We start from the raw sequence: 14,235 nt of genomic DNA, 5'->3' as shown, positions 1-14,235 counted from the left end.
TACAATGAGGCCTGGAAGGTTACTCAAATTGAAACAGCAGAGAGAATACGGGAAATTGACCGTATTAATTTGGAAAAATCACTTTCTGTAGTGGACAATGGGTTAATGACTCTGTCCTCCAGAATTTTTTCTTTGGACAGCATTGTGTCTTCAGCAATCGATATATTATCGCAAGACTTACTGTTATTACAACACGGTCAGTCACAATTGCGTTCTATTGTTCAGCTTGGCTGGACGTTACAAAATCTACGTTCAGGCTATGTGCCTTGGCGTTTAATCAACACAACGTCACTATTCCAAATCTTTAACCTTACTGATAGACAAATCAGTATGGCACAAAAGGGTGCTGATTATACAATCTTGAGCATTGAAAAACTAGAAAGATTACCAGTGACAATGTCAGAACGACCTGTCAGTGAATGGATAATAAATGGAATAATAAATATTCCAATCTCAACCTTCAGGTTTCAATACTGCCAAAAATATATACAGGCTGGCATGTACGAGAAATTGGGAAAGGGGTACATTAAAACAACATGGAACCTGCCCTATTCACATGCATGTGTCAGTAATAAAGGACAGAAAGTGTTTCTTAGTGGCAATAATTGTGCGATGTCACTAAGCGGCACGCTTCTGTGTAACGGAATTAGTTTGCATGGAGCCTGTGAAGGGAATTCATACAACCTTTCATGTCACCAGCAAGGCGCACCTGCAACAGAAATAGAACCATTCTTTCAAAGACTCTATAATGGGAGTTACATTCTTATTGTAGACCGCAGATGTTGTAGTCTTATGCCCGGGACTCCTTATCTAGTAACTACGACTGCGAAGGTCAAGTGCTGTGGACGCTCATTGTTCCCCAGCTCCTTCCCAGACAGGGAGGCAAGGGCATGGCCCGATTTGAAAATTACTTCTATTCGAATAGATACTTTAAGCAGAATGAAAACAGTGCTTCTTCAGACGCCTACCAGGCTCTCGTCATCAAAAGAAACGTATGATCTACAAGTCGCAAGGACGACTGCAGAGATACATACATTATTATCAACTAATTCCCCCGTACATTTCGCGGAAATCCTAAATGAAATCTTAAATATTTCTGATACCAATGGGGTCTAAAAGGTATTTAAGACAGTATTTTCGATGGCATTAACACCATTCAAAGCCATACTGGGTATTTTTCCAGATTTCGTCCATTCGATTTTTGGCGGACTTCCCCTGATCTTGGGATTAATTGCAGGAATCCTATTCTTAGTCCTTATTTTTCGTTATGGCAACCCATGTCACAGACCAAACTCTCGCGACAATGGAAGAAACAATCCTAGCCATTGGATACCGGGACCGGATAACAAAAATCCTGGGACTCTCCCGGCTTAGAGACCTGAACATGACTTGGTTTCTATCATTTCGACCAATGTGGCAAAGATGTGTTTTACCTGTATTAAGGTGTCTGCTATGCGGAGAAGAATGCGTGTTAGACACCTGTCTGACGCTACAATCGGATGCGCCAATGGATGCAGAAACATTGTTGAGCCCGATCAAGGTTCATGCTTTGTGCTGCCCTCAAAGGCTACCAATCCTGATGACGGCATTCGTGGAAGCTTCACCACTACGATTGATGGGTAGTGAAGTTCAAGATGAAAGCAGCATCGATCAGGTACGACCTTCTGTCAGCAATGCAAATCAGAATGTCAATGGAGACAATCATGCGCATGAATGCATGATTACACCTATTTCCAAGTTAGTGGAACTTTCCCAGGAAGCTGTTGACAGTTTTTTCGAAAGCCTAAATGATATGATGTTCTCACCCGAACAGAAATAGAGACTTTTGAGCAAGCTCGCACATGGCGTTCCCTGAATTCGGCCTTCAACTTTAAAAAATAAAGTCACATGAACTATTTTCACTCCAGTTCACGGACAGCAACTATTTCAGAAGCCCCAAATTATTTTTTAGGTTTTTCGGGACACTTATCTTCTGCTTAAAGTAAGGAACTATTCCTAAAGAACTAAGATTTCTATTTCTAAATACTTTATAGACTTTAGCTGCCCGCTGGTATGTTCACAAATATTTTATTCTGTGATGGAATGGTCTCGAAACTTTTTTCTGTATTTAAGAAACCATTTCATGTGTAATTCTCATATACCAAATAAGCAATAATGTATACAAATGCGTGATTACTTTAGCATTATTATACAGCTTGAGTGCATACAATACATATGTCTGCAATTTTTCCGTATATTTGAAAAATTTCGAAATGCATTTATGTATTTTGGGGTGGTAAGGTATACACACTACTCTATAGTATGTTGTACTATGTTATACTATGCCTAGATCAGTAAATATGACCATAGTTAGCGTGGAGTGGGTGTCATGTATTCCTATAGGTTCTGAATCGATCCCCCTATTCCTGACCCTATTCTAGTTAAACAAACCAACAAGTTAACTAGCAGTCAGCCCATGAGGCAGAAAACCCCCATGATGCAGATACCGTTATCTGACGCAGTCACACTACGGCACAGGAACGTGTTATCTGATTAGGTCATAACGCTTGCGATCTAATTAGACAAGCGATATTCCTCCAGCCCCTGATAAGGCATACGGAGTTCTCATAACAAATCAAACCTATGACAACCTGGAAAAACCGTGCGGCCATTGTTTTGATTTCACAGAGAACTTCAGTAAAAGAATGTGCTAACGAGCAAGTCGTATGACATCTTTATTGACGTATCTATGTCCATCCTTACGTCAATCTCGGCACCTTAAAGGTATAAATATTACCGATCTTGCCCTATGCAAAGACACGCGTGGTGACGAGACGGAGCAGCCATACTTGCCGAAGCCCAGAGCAGAGCAGACCCCGCTGGCAGCAGCCCCGCCTTTCTGACGCGCTGAGAGAAGCTGCTTTCTCCTGCCAAGAGACCCAGCACCGGCGCTTCCGGGTAGCCCTCGCAGGCAGCCTGGCATATCGAGACCAGAGAAAGAGATACCATTCCTCATTCATCCAACTTCCAGGTACAGAACTGAATAACCCCTCACAGAGAATTCTTTAGTTATTCACTTGGCAAAAATAAACTTAACTTAAACTGTAACTTTCTATTCCCGCCCACGTATTAGACTTAGGTCAGGTACACGGGGTAGGCGTATCTAGAAACACCAGTTGAGTACGTTTAGTCAAATGTATATGTGTATGTAAATATATTTTATTCATTTTAAAACATCATATGGCTTAGAAACCATATCAATGTTTTTACAGTATTACTTTATACTATTGCTTTTAATGTATGCACTTTACTTAGCTATAAGTATTGCAATAATATCGATCCATTTCTCTTGTATGAGAAAAGAGACTGATCAATAAATAACACCTTTTTATTGAACACGCCCGTCTCTTCCTTTTCTCTACATTCTGATGAGACTAAGAATGCACGTACTGACTGAGTAAAATAATTTGCCTTTTGTTCACACGACTCTCGAGATTTACTCTTGATTAGGGGAGAGCAAAGTTGTCATGTTCTATGGTTGTCAGAAACTAAATCCCTTCTTGTCTAATCAGGGAAGTTAAGTCCTCCTTGAACATTCGAGAAAGTTTCTAGTGAACTCTGAGCTAAGCTGGCAAACCCAAAACTTTAAGTCTAGTATCGACAGTAGTAGACCTAGTTAACGTCTGGCCTAGGCCTTTACTGCTGTAGGTATTATTCCAATGCGCAGAGCCTATTGGGATGATAGGAGCTACACTACAGTCTGAGCAGGCGTTAGGTTATGGAGATATTCGCGCTTAGCGCAAATATTTCGATCGCTACGCCTGCGTTGATAATAGGCGATAGCTGTGTTAGCGACTACTTTCAGTCGCTAACAGATTGGGTATGCCCACTTTGCATGTCATTAGCGATAAATATCGCTGACATGCAAAGCGGGCCCCAAACCGCTCGCTATCGCCTACAAGCTGTCGCTAACTGATGTTAGCGACAGCTTGCTAATAGGGTGATAAAATTATCGCCGCTTAGCGGCCGAAAACGGCCGCTAAAGCGGCGATAAGCTCATATCGCCCGCCTTGGTAATATGCCCCTGGGTTACTAAAATTGAACCTTCCTTTAACTCTGTAATTTTTCAGTGGCATTTCCTTCCTCAGTATTAAATCGCTTTTTCTTCTGGACTTAGCCTGTGCTTGTTTATCACTCAGCAGCTCTTCCCGGACTGACGTGCTGTTCGTTGTTTCATCTGAAGTCTTAAGACCATGACCAGGCTGGTACAGCGCCATGACAGCGACCTGAGGCGAAGCACACACAACACTTTACCTCCCCGCTAGCCACACGGCCATTTCTAATTGATAGCATTCAGCACCTGCAGGTTTATTTATGTAAGCATGTTTCTAAGAGGGTGGAAAGGTATTTTCTGTGGACACTCTGGCATGTATATTCACTGTGGATTGGTTTCATGCCAAATGCAGGTAAATGGTTGGCATGTCCCAGCTCTGCTGTTCTTGTCACTCTACTGCTCACACGTGTGACCTGGGAGGTGACGTGTCTGGGTTAGAGTGCAGGACAGCTGAGAGTGTGTAATATCAATTAACCAAAGATTTCCTATTCGTACCAAGCCTTGCCTGGCCCCGTGCTATGTACCAGTGGACAGCAAGGAACATCTGCCTTTGCCATGCACGAAGAACTGCTTGGCACCAAACTCCTTACCTCAGATGGCATGACCTCGGAATTAGAAGCAGCCCTGGAGAAATGTTCATACCATTCTCACTCCTTTCCTCCCATCTCTCTTTCCATTCTCCCATTCTTTGCCTCCCTCCCTCCATCTCTCTCTTCTCCCTCTCTGAGCTCTCCCTTTAAACCATGGGAAGCTGGAACATGCATTGGCAAAGCCAATAGGTTTCACCTATAAGATATCTAACAGTGTCGCCAATGATTCTTTATGTAACATGGCTTAATGTTAAATTTAGAAAAGCACCAGCATTGACCACTCATAGTGCTTTAAAAAAAAAAACTTTAATCCATGTTGCACAGCAGCTCAACTGGAACGCCAACAGATTTCGCGTAGGCGAAACATATTGTCTTTGACAATGCTTGTTTGTAATTTTGTACACTCTGGCTACAGTGATCAGGAGTAAGCATGGGCGGATCTAGCGGATCTCGCGTACGCGAATTTGCGGATTAACGGATTCGCAATCCGCGACAATACGCGAACTCTTGCGGATTTGCGGATTTTCACGTTTTTTGTGTTGGCGAGCGTTCGCGCGGATTTTGGGACAATTTCGCAATTGCGAACTTACTTTTCGGCTCGCAACGGCCGCGACTATGTTGTTTCTACGTCTGGTTTATCATCACAGGTTCACAGCACCCTCTGTTTCACCACTGCCACCCTCTGGGACACCCATGCCACCCTCTGGTACATCCTCACTGCCACCCATTAGGTTTGTTTATCACTGTAGTTTATGGGGGTTGAAAAAAGCAAGCACACCTCCCCTACTTCAACTGCCATGAATTAATTTGGGGTTGATTAATGTGTCAGTTATTTTGAAAGTTCCAGTCTGGCTGGCACCTGCTTCCTTCCTTATCTGTAATTTGCTTTCTGTTGCAGTGCAATTTTTTTTCACAGGACCTTTATGGTCTACTTGTAGCTATTCTATGAGCCTGCTGTTTGGGTCATAGCAGGGTCATAGAATAGTTGCAAACTCTGGAGGGGCCCCTCAGGAAGCACTAGAGTGAATGTTACTAATGTTAAGTTTGAACTTTTGCACCTGCTCATTGCTTTCAGTTTAGCAAAAATCGTTTTTTTCTGTAATTTTGCGCGTTTTTTGGGGCGCGAATCCGTGCGAGATCGATTTCGGATGCCGCGAATGCTTGCGAATACACAAAATTTTTTTTTGCGACGTGTATGTTCGCGTGATTTTGTGCGTGTTCGCGAGGCGCTTGTAGCTATACGTTTGCCAAGTTAACCTAGCGGTCGTACACGGGCGCGGCCATCTTGTTTGCGCGACGTAATTCAGTTTCCGGCCGCTATGTGTAATCTCGCAAACTGTGCTGCTCGCTAGTACAATTTCGCGCGTGCTCGCAAGGAAAATCTCGCGAGAACTTACCCACGGGGTCGTGAACGGGCGCGGCCATCTTGTTTCTCATTCATTGCTATGGTTCTGGGCATGCTTTCTGTATCCTCTCTGAATCTCTGCCATCCTTTGCTTGTTTGAAGTTTATTTGATCTATTTTACTTATTATCTATCCCTCTATTTTTCTAGCTCTATATTTTTGTGTTTTCTGCTGCTTTTAGTTACTTTTAAACTACTTTTTTAAACTCTTTTCTTTTCTTCTTCACTATTCTATTTCTTCTTTATCATTTAACTTTATTTCTGCCCAGACCATGGTAAAGGGAGCCGGGAAGCACCCTGAGAAGGGGAAGGTTCCCGCACCCCGTGCCCGGCTCCCGTGCGGGCGTTTGAGGGGGGAGCAAGTGGTGCCACGGGAGATCTTTAGCGCGGAGGAGGTGGCCGCACTCATCTTCCACGTCCAGCGCCGCCTCCCCAAGACGATCCTGGGAGGCGGCAAGATCGCAACCGGCTATGGCATCAGGGAGCGCCGGAAGCGGTGGGAGAAGGTGTGCCGGGCCATGTTTAAGCTCTCTGGGGTCCGGCGCACATATAACCAGGCCACCCACCGCTGGACAGATGTCATGGACCGGGAACGGGACTTGCTGGACGCGCTCGGCGTAGAGGTCCCCGGGCTTGGTGAGTAGTAGTAGCTATTCATCACTACTCTGTTTTATCCGGCTCTGTTATTTGCAAATCTTTGTTCTTTACCAAGAGCAATAATGCTGCCGATTACATTGTAGGTAAATTATATTTCAAAATCTTCTATGCATTTCAGGTGCACTGCTCTCCTTCTCAGTAGCCTTGCTTGCTACTATGCTTATTTGTTTTGTATTTTGTGTTCATTTCATTGGCCTGAGAAATTATGTATGAGTGTAGTGTAAAGATAAGAACTGCGTAATGCTAGACACTAAGGGTCATATTTTCAATTACCGGCGCATCCCTGCAAAGTAGCAGTAATTGTGTGCCATGCCACCACCACCCATTGGCCCAAAACATCACAGAAGCCAAGGCGGAGCATTGCTGGAGTTGCGTGCCAACGATGGCGCAGCTCCAGCAATGCTCTGGGGTATCCTATCTCCCCAATGCTGCATCAAGCCGTACGTCGGCTTCAAGCGCGCAGGGTGACTGATTGACATCTTGTAGATTTCCCTCAGCCACTTTTAGGATTCGTTCCTGCGCAGGTACGCCCTCCCTTGCGCCGGAACGCCCCCCTGATGGCGCAGGGCTTTACAACGTGATGCATCGCCCATATGTGTTTTTTTTAAATATATACGCCGCACCAACACCATGGCGAGTCTTTTGTTCTGCCGCTGCGTCACAAAAAGTCACGCAACAATGGAGGAAAATGAGCCGCAAGGGACTTCTAAATCAGCCCCAACAGACTGAAGTCCAGTCCTTCCTTTAGACACATGGCTATAAGAAGAAATAGTGGTGGTGGTGGGTGGATTGATAGTTTGAGTATTCACTGATCTGCAAGCAGGATGGACTTTGTCTGTCACTTCGCGTGCTGCGGACTGCTGCCTGCCAGGCCTAGGCAAACCTCTTTAGTAGTCTGTTTATTGATAGGAACTTTCTAAGTCAACGGTTCCCAAATCAGGCAATACGAATAACGTAGTATACCACATGAGATAGATCCCGTGGAATAGTTGTCTATCTATTTGCTATTTCTCCAAAATATTTTGTTATTGTTCTTTTGAAATGTTTCATTTCGTTGACAAATCTCATCCATGTTTTCTGGTCTTTCTTTCTTTCATGTTGTACATCAGCTCCCTCCAAGGGCAAGAGGAGTCGGACACAGGAGGAGGAGGAGGAGGGTGCTGTTCAGGAGGATGCAGGCCAGGATCGGGCAGGCGAGGGCTCCTTTGCTGGCCCCAGTAAGTTTTAGTTTTAATAAAGAGTACCTATTTTTTCCTAGCGTTCCTCATTCGATTTTTTCTAAATCGTCTTTGATCTTCTTGTAGACTGGATATAAATTCTTATCCTGCCTCGAATATGACTCCCTGTGGTATTACTAGATTATTCTTATTAGTCTGTCTGTGTAGGTAACTAAGATTGGACATTTGGCAATTCCATTGGACTCCCATTCTATTCAGCAATAGCTCTATGCACTGTCTCCTTACTGACTAGATAGTGTGGCAGAGTCATTTAGCTCCCGAAGTCACCGATGATTGATCCCCAATGATCTTTAGATTATCCTACGCAGGACAAGAGTACGGACGGAGTCACAGTCAAGAAGTGTCAGAGGCACTCATGCTTGCAAAAATTCCAAAACCTTTAGCTCATCCACTCTAGTCTGGAGGACCAAAAACCACAGAGTCTATTTAAGTTTCAAAGCTTTATTAAAAGTAAACACATTTATTAAAATCAACTTTGTCATAAAACTATTTAACTGAAAACGGAAAAGTGCTTAGTGCTGACGATTAATTGGACACATTTCTTGTGGTCGAGCCGAGCTCTCACCTGGTTTGAACTTGATCCTGGTCGTGTTCTTAGAAGTCAAGCTTCTGTCTGTTAGGAGAAAAAGTGGTGCGTGTTAAAAATAAAAAGCAAGCATTCATCAGTTGTGCATAAAAGTGCAGCAAGACAACAGCCTTCCCTGGAAAAAGGGACATTTTTACTTTAGAGTAGACAGTCACAAATTATTACATTATATTCTGTTTTTTTAACATTTCTTTATTACTCCTAGACCAAATATTATATAGTAGTGAGTGGTGTATTCTAACATTCTTAAATGTACTTTGTAGGTGGAACATCTGGTGGCGGGGCCAGCGCGGAGGTGGCGGTGTTGGGCGAGGACTCGGAGGACTCTGGGGAGGATGCGGTGCAAGAGCCGGCGGACGGTCCTGTGGGGGTTCGCACGGTGGTGGCGGGAACAGGTAAGCTATATATTCCTTAATTATTGAGATTGAAGACTGCATAGTGTGCTTTCTGCACAGGTGTATTACAAATCAACCAGGTAGTAGCCTCCTCGAAATGTACTCCGACTTAGCTGTGAAGTTTTTGGTGAGAAGAATCCCAATAAGATCTTAGATGAACGTGATGGATGGGATGAACGAAAAGCGAAAGAAGGGTGTAAGTAAGTGGGACGCGAAATTTTATGATGGCTGGCAAAGAAGAACGATATGTGTTTGCTTGGCCCCCGAGGTGGCTGGGAAGGAAAGAATATGGTATGGTGCATGGCTGGGTCAATGATGAAGCAAGGATGGGTGGAAGGACAGCAGCCTGGGTGGGTGAAACAGAAACTGTATGTGTGCGTATACTTTGAATGAATGGATGCCTGGAGCATGGTATTCTCTGACTCTTAGATAGCACATGTGTATCTAGAGAGAGTAGATGGTCGCTGGATGAACTAAGTGTTACCTTGAAGAGCATGTACCACCGCACCCGCACGTCCGTTCCAGCGTAGGGAAGGCAAGGAAAAGAAATTGTAAATGTGTCCAATACTACCATAATTAGTAGCAGTACTTTGTATTGCAACTGCAAGCACAGCATATATCCGGTTATTACGGTGGACACTCCGTACCTCTCTTAATAACTTTAGTTTAGTTGTAGTACGTCATTCATGTGTGGGTGTATCACTGTTCACTCAATATTAAGCAAAGCACCTAAAGTCATCCCATATGTCATCAAATACGTCCCATGTGAAGTGATAGATAATCAAATTATTTAGCTTCTTCATTTTCCTTTTCTAGTACTCATTTGCACTGTAGGGTGAAAGGTAAATTAATTAAGCAGTAGCCCTTGTAACAGAGTATTCTCAGTGCCACCCGTAATAGAAAAGTAATAGCTTCACCACCTGCATGTACTGGACCGGTACAGTAACGCAAGTCTGTCTCACTCATCATGGTGTGCAACTGTTTTTCTCGGGTGCAAGTTCACTGTGCTGCCATTCTGCCGGCTTGCATAAGATAACGTACCAATTTTCCTAAACAAGAGAGAAGAAGAAGAATAAGACTGGTGTACTGTCATAGTCGACTGTAATGGAAGTCCATACTGGTCGTAGAATTTGTTCATTAAACTACCACTAATGTTAGAGCAAGGATGCAGAAGTGGGAGGTTACATAGATACTGTCCTCAATAGTTATGTACTGTGCTTTCAATTTGCTACTTGTACTGTGACCCAACTTTCGGCTCAATCACTTTGTGTTATTAATTTTAAGGAGCATTGGTTACAGACTATGTCTTTCTTTCTTCATATAGTTGCTCCTTCCAAATCGACATCACGGAGGGAGCAGGCTCGAATGGCCCGGCAACGGAGGCTGGATGCCACTGTCGCCGAATATCGGCGGCTGGTGGCCCTGGAGGAGGAGGAGGACACGCAGTCGACCGGTGCAACCACAACATCCTCGACTGGGACAGCTGCATCCTCCTCCGTGACCCCACGGGCCGCCAGCATGCGCAGTGCTCCAGCGGTACGGAGCCGGGCTAACAAAGCCAACCGCCACCGCCAAGCAGCAGAAAGACCAGCTGCCCCCTACAGGAGCTGCAAGGCACGCCAACGCCGCCTAGGAGTCCGAATGTCCTACCTGGAGCAGGAGGTCCATAACTATAAGAACTTGGTGGAGGGCCTCCGCTTCGAGCTTGCCACCCTCCGCAAGGAGTATGATGCCCATGCCGCAAAATGCACCAGCACCCTCCAGTAGTGGAGTGTCCCTTGCCCTTTTTTTAGAGACTTTTGGGGGGTGGGATTTGGGAGTTGGGTTCTTTTTGGGACTTTTCAAAGACAATCGTTGGGGTTAGGGAGGGTCTTGAGGGAGATTATTTTGTTAGGGCTACATAAATATACATTTTTAAACTTTATATGACCATACCTGTTTTTTACTGCTTTTCAGTCTGGTGGGTGGGGGACGGGGGTGTAACAGTAAGTTTGTTTTCCTGAACAGTCGTAGGACTTTAGTAGTACTACCGTCAATCTCTCGTCTAGTCCTAATACTCCATTATACTACCTCCCACCAAACGCTTATCTTACCTGTAATTTGTGTTAGAAATTAGGGCTAGGCCCAGGGCTGGCTCCACGTGACATGGGGATTAACGTTGGCAATCCTGGGCGGGTGAAATTTCCTCATTGCGGTGGTACTAGTGGTGTGACACAGTGGCAGTTGCATGCCTATGGAAAAAAAGAAAACGAAACCTGGTTTGTCCTTACTGTAGCATTACAACGGTTACGGTACGATCGAGAATATAGCAGGGGACAGTACACTAGAACAGTGCCATAATGTAGCCTAACAAATGGTAAAGTATTTGCTTGCAAGTATAACTAGTACTTGCGTTGAATTTATTTGACATTGGCTCCTACTACTAGAAGAAATAGTACTGAAGCTGAGTAAGTCTAGAAGATATCCTCGTATTCCTTCACCAGCCTGTTGCTATGACCTTATCCTCCCCAGCAAGTGTGTGGAATTATTGATGTCATTTTAGTCAGACATCAAGCAAAACAACACAGCCCGGGGGAAGAGGGTTAGGGTTTGGAAAATGGATGGGAATGGGGGTTTCTTTTTGGGTAGGTTTTGTTGAGAGAAGAAAAAAAAAGCACAGCCTGGACAAACAATAATTGAAGATAAAGAAATCTTTCGGTACAAACTAAAGCTAAGCACATGCAGTCACACTCATAGAAGAAAACAATGGATACTGTATCTGTATTCTGTATGTTGTTGGAGTTGTCCTGTTGAATTTGGTAAGTAAGTTGCATGCAGCAAACAATTCCTCTTATTAGCGGCACTCCTCCATTCCAGCTGACGCTTCGTCCATCAATGTTGGTGACCACTGACAGAAGACACCCTGTCCACTGCCTGCCTGGCGGATGTTGACTGAAACCCGGCCTGTAATTATTGAACGGAAAACAGGAAGTGCTATTACAATACCACTGATAAATAAATAAAAGGTATGTACGCTGTGTGGTGCAAAAAGTCACACTTTGATTTCCCTAATAGACAGTACAATATTTTTGAAATTGTGTGCTCTGTCTGAGTCACCTTTTTAAGGATAAATAAGTATGGCCAAAATATTATAGCGGATCTTTCCCCTCAAGGTAGGTGTACTGTAAACTGTGTTTTAGAACACAATTTGACCTTCCCAGCAATGCTCCCACCAAGACCCTTACTAAAGCCAGTCGCAAAAATGTAGAAGACCCCCAATCAGATCTCCAAAAACGATGCCTAGCAGAAAAAATGGTGACAAAACATACTTTGAAAGTAACAGTAGGCCCAAATACACCCTTACCGACCGTGGATTGTATTCAAACCACTTGCAAGCAAGCAAAAGTATGCATAGCCAGCATCGCTCCAACAGTGCTCTAAAACCCCAGAACTGCGTTGCAATAGAACACCCCGAACACACATGCAATCCTGCTGCTAGGGCTAACCCTAACAAACCCTAACTTACAAAAAGTGCCAAAAGGTGTTTTCTTATGGATTTTGTCCAAAACACTTCTATTCGGTATTAGACCTTCCCAGGAATGCCCCAGCCAAGACCCGCCAACCCACCCGCAAAAAAGCACGCGACAACACCCCCAAACAGCGGGAAAAAAAATTCTCATACTTACTATATCTCTCGGCCTTCGGTCCAAACGCGCTGTGCAGCTAGGTCATCATCATAACTGCTGTTTTCCACCACGGATTTCCTGAAAAGCAAATGCAATCAAGATTAGACTGTCGCAGCAGTGCTTCGACAGAGACCCCGGCCGCAACCCACCCACGAACAGCAGGAAGCCCCCCAAAACGCTACATTGAGCAAGATGTCAGAAGAAATAGCAAAAAAAAGGCTTTTCCTTAAGGATTTTGTCCAAAACACTTCTATCCGGTATTAGACCTTCCCAGGAATGCCCCAGCCAAGACCCGCCAACCCACCCGCAAAAAAGCACGCGACAACACCCCCAAACAGCGAAAAAGATAAATCTCATACTTACAATATCTCTCGGCCTTCGGTCCAAACGCGCTGTGCAGCTAGGTCATCATTAATCATCATAACTCCTGTTTTCCACCACGGATTTCCTGAAAAGCAAATGCAATCAAGATTAGACTGTCGCAGCAGTGCTCCCAGACCCCAAAACTCACCCACAAACACACGGAACCCCGCCAAAGAGCACCTCAAAGGCAAGCAAGTCAGCAAAAACGGCAAGAAATTTCCACCTCATATTTGGTCCAAAACACTTTTATCCATTATTAGAGCTTCACAGCAATCCGTCAACTCACCCGCAAAGAAGTAGAACACCCCCACAAGTGCTGAGTCTTTCTTCATTGGGCGTAATCCAGCACTCTGCTTTGAGGGAAATCGCACTCTGGAGGAGGAGGATAGAGGAGCATGTTCTTCAGAACTTGTGAACCTGAGGAATGTAGACTGCGGCACCTTCAAATCAATAAGCAAACAAGTGAAGACAGTTCTGCTGATGGTCTTGTTTTTGGGATTAGGTGATTAAAGTTTGAATTAAATTAACTGTGCAAAACAAAGAAAGAGAGACACACAGGAATAAAAGTGAATAAGGACGAAAAAGAAAGTTATTGATTCATTGTCTCATTTTCAGGGCTCGGTGTCAGGGAATAAGAAGAAGATTTCGTCATCATACTCTGCGAATTCAGGAAGGATGAGGTCAGTGCCACCGAACAGAGAACAAATCCCCTCATCTACGTTGCCGTCCTCCTCATCTTCATGCGGCGTGCTTTCTCGTACTTTGTAATCTGGTGGTATGAGGTGCTGATTCATCTTGATCATTGTCAGCCGCTCCACATTTTTGGGCGAGAGGCGGCTCCGTTTGGGAGTTACAATGCCACCAGCAGCACTGAAAACACGTTCAGAAGACACACTTGCGAGTGGGCAAGACAAATAGTTTATAGCCAGGTTGGAGAGCTGTGGCCACAATTGTTTTTTGCCATGCCAATACTGCAATGGCTCATCATTAAGAAAGACCTCTGTTGAGTCATTCAGATAGTCCTGCACCATCGACTCAAGGTCATCAACGGTTCCTCCACTTTGCTTACTTTTTGCTGTGCCTGTGACATTTTTTCGAGAACCATACCCAAGCAAACTTAGCCAATCCTCCACAGCAGCCACTGTTAGTGTTGTGTGTGGTGCAGATGATCCACTTGCCGGTGTCTTTAACGGCTGAGAGGTCACTTGTGCCCCAGCCACAGGTGCAGAAGTGGATTCTTGTGAC

The 14,235-nt window shown here is 44.5% G+C and overlaps 1 protein-coding gene and 1 long non-coding RNA gene across 2 annotated transcripts in view; one reads left to right on the top strand and one right to left on the bottom strand.

Annotated features, from left to right (window-relative positions):
- Nucleotides 1-14,235, bottom strand: part of LOC144803766 (uncharacterized) — a 451,660-nt gene that overhangs the window by 169,636 nt on the left and 267,789 nt on the right. The gene's annotated exons all lie outside the window — the stretch shown is intronic.
- LOC144807918 (uncharacterized) lies at nucleotides 7,862-10,345 on the top strand. Its single transcript, XR_013606522.1, has 3 exons — nucleotides 7,862-7,960; nucleotides 8,831-8,962; nucleotides 10,287-10,345. It is a non-coding gene; the product is annotated as an uncharacterized LOC144807918 (long non-coding RNA).

Source organism: Lissotriton helveticus, chromosome 1_2 (genome assembly GCF_964261635.1).
Source record: "Lissotriton helveticus chromosome 1_2, aLisHel1.1, whole genome shotgun sequence".
Taxonomy (NCBI): Eukaryota; Metazoa; Chordata; class Amphibia; order Caudata; family Salamandridae; genus Lissotriton; species Lissotriton helveticus.
The sequence above is the reverse complement of the archived record's forward strand: the minus strand, read 5'-3'. Positions and strand labels throughout refer to the sequence as shown.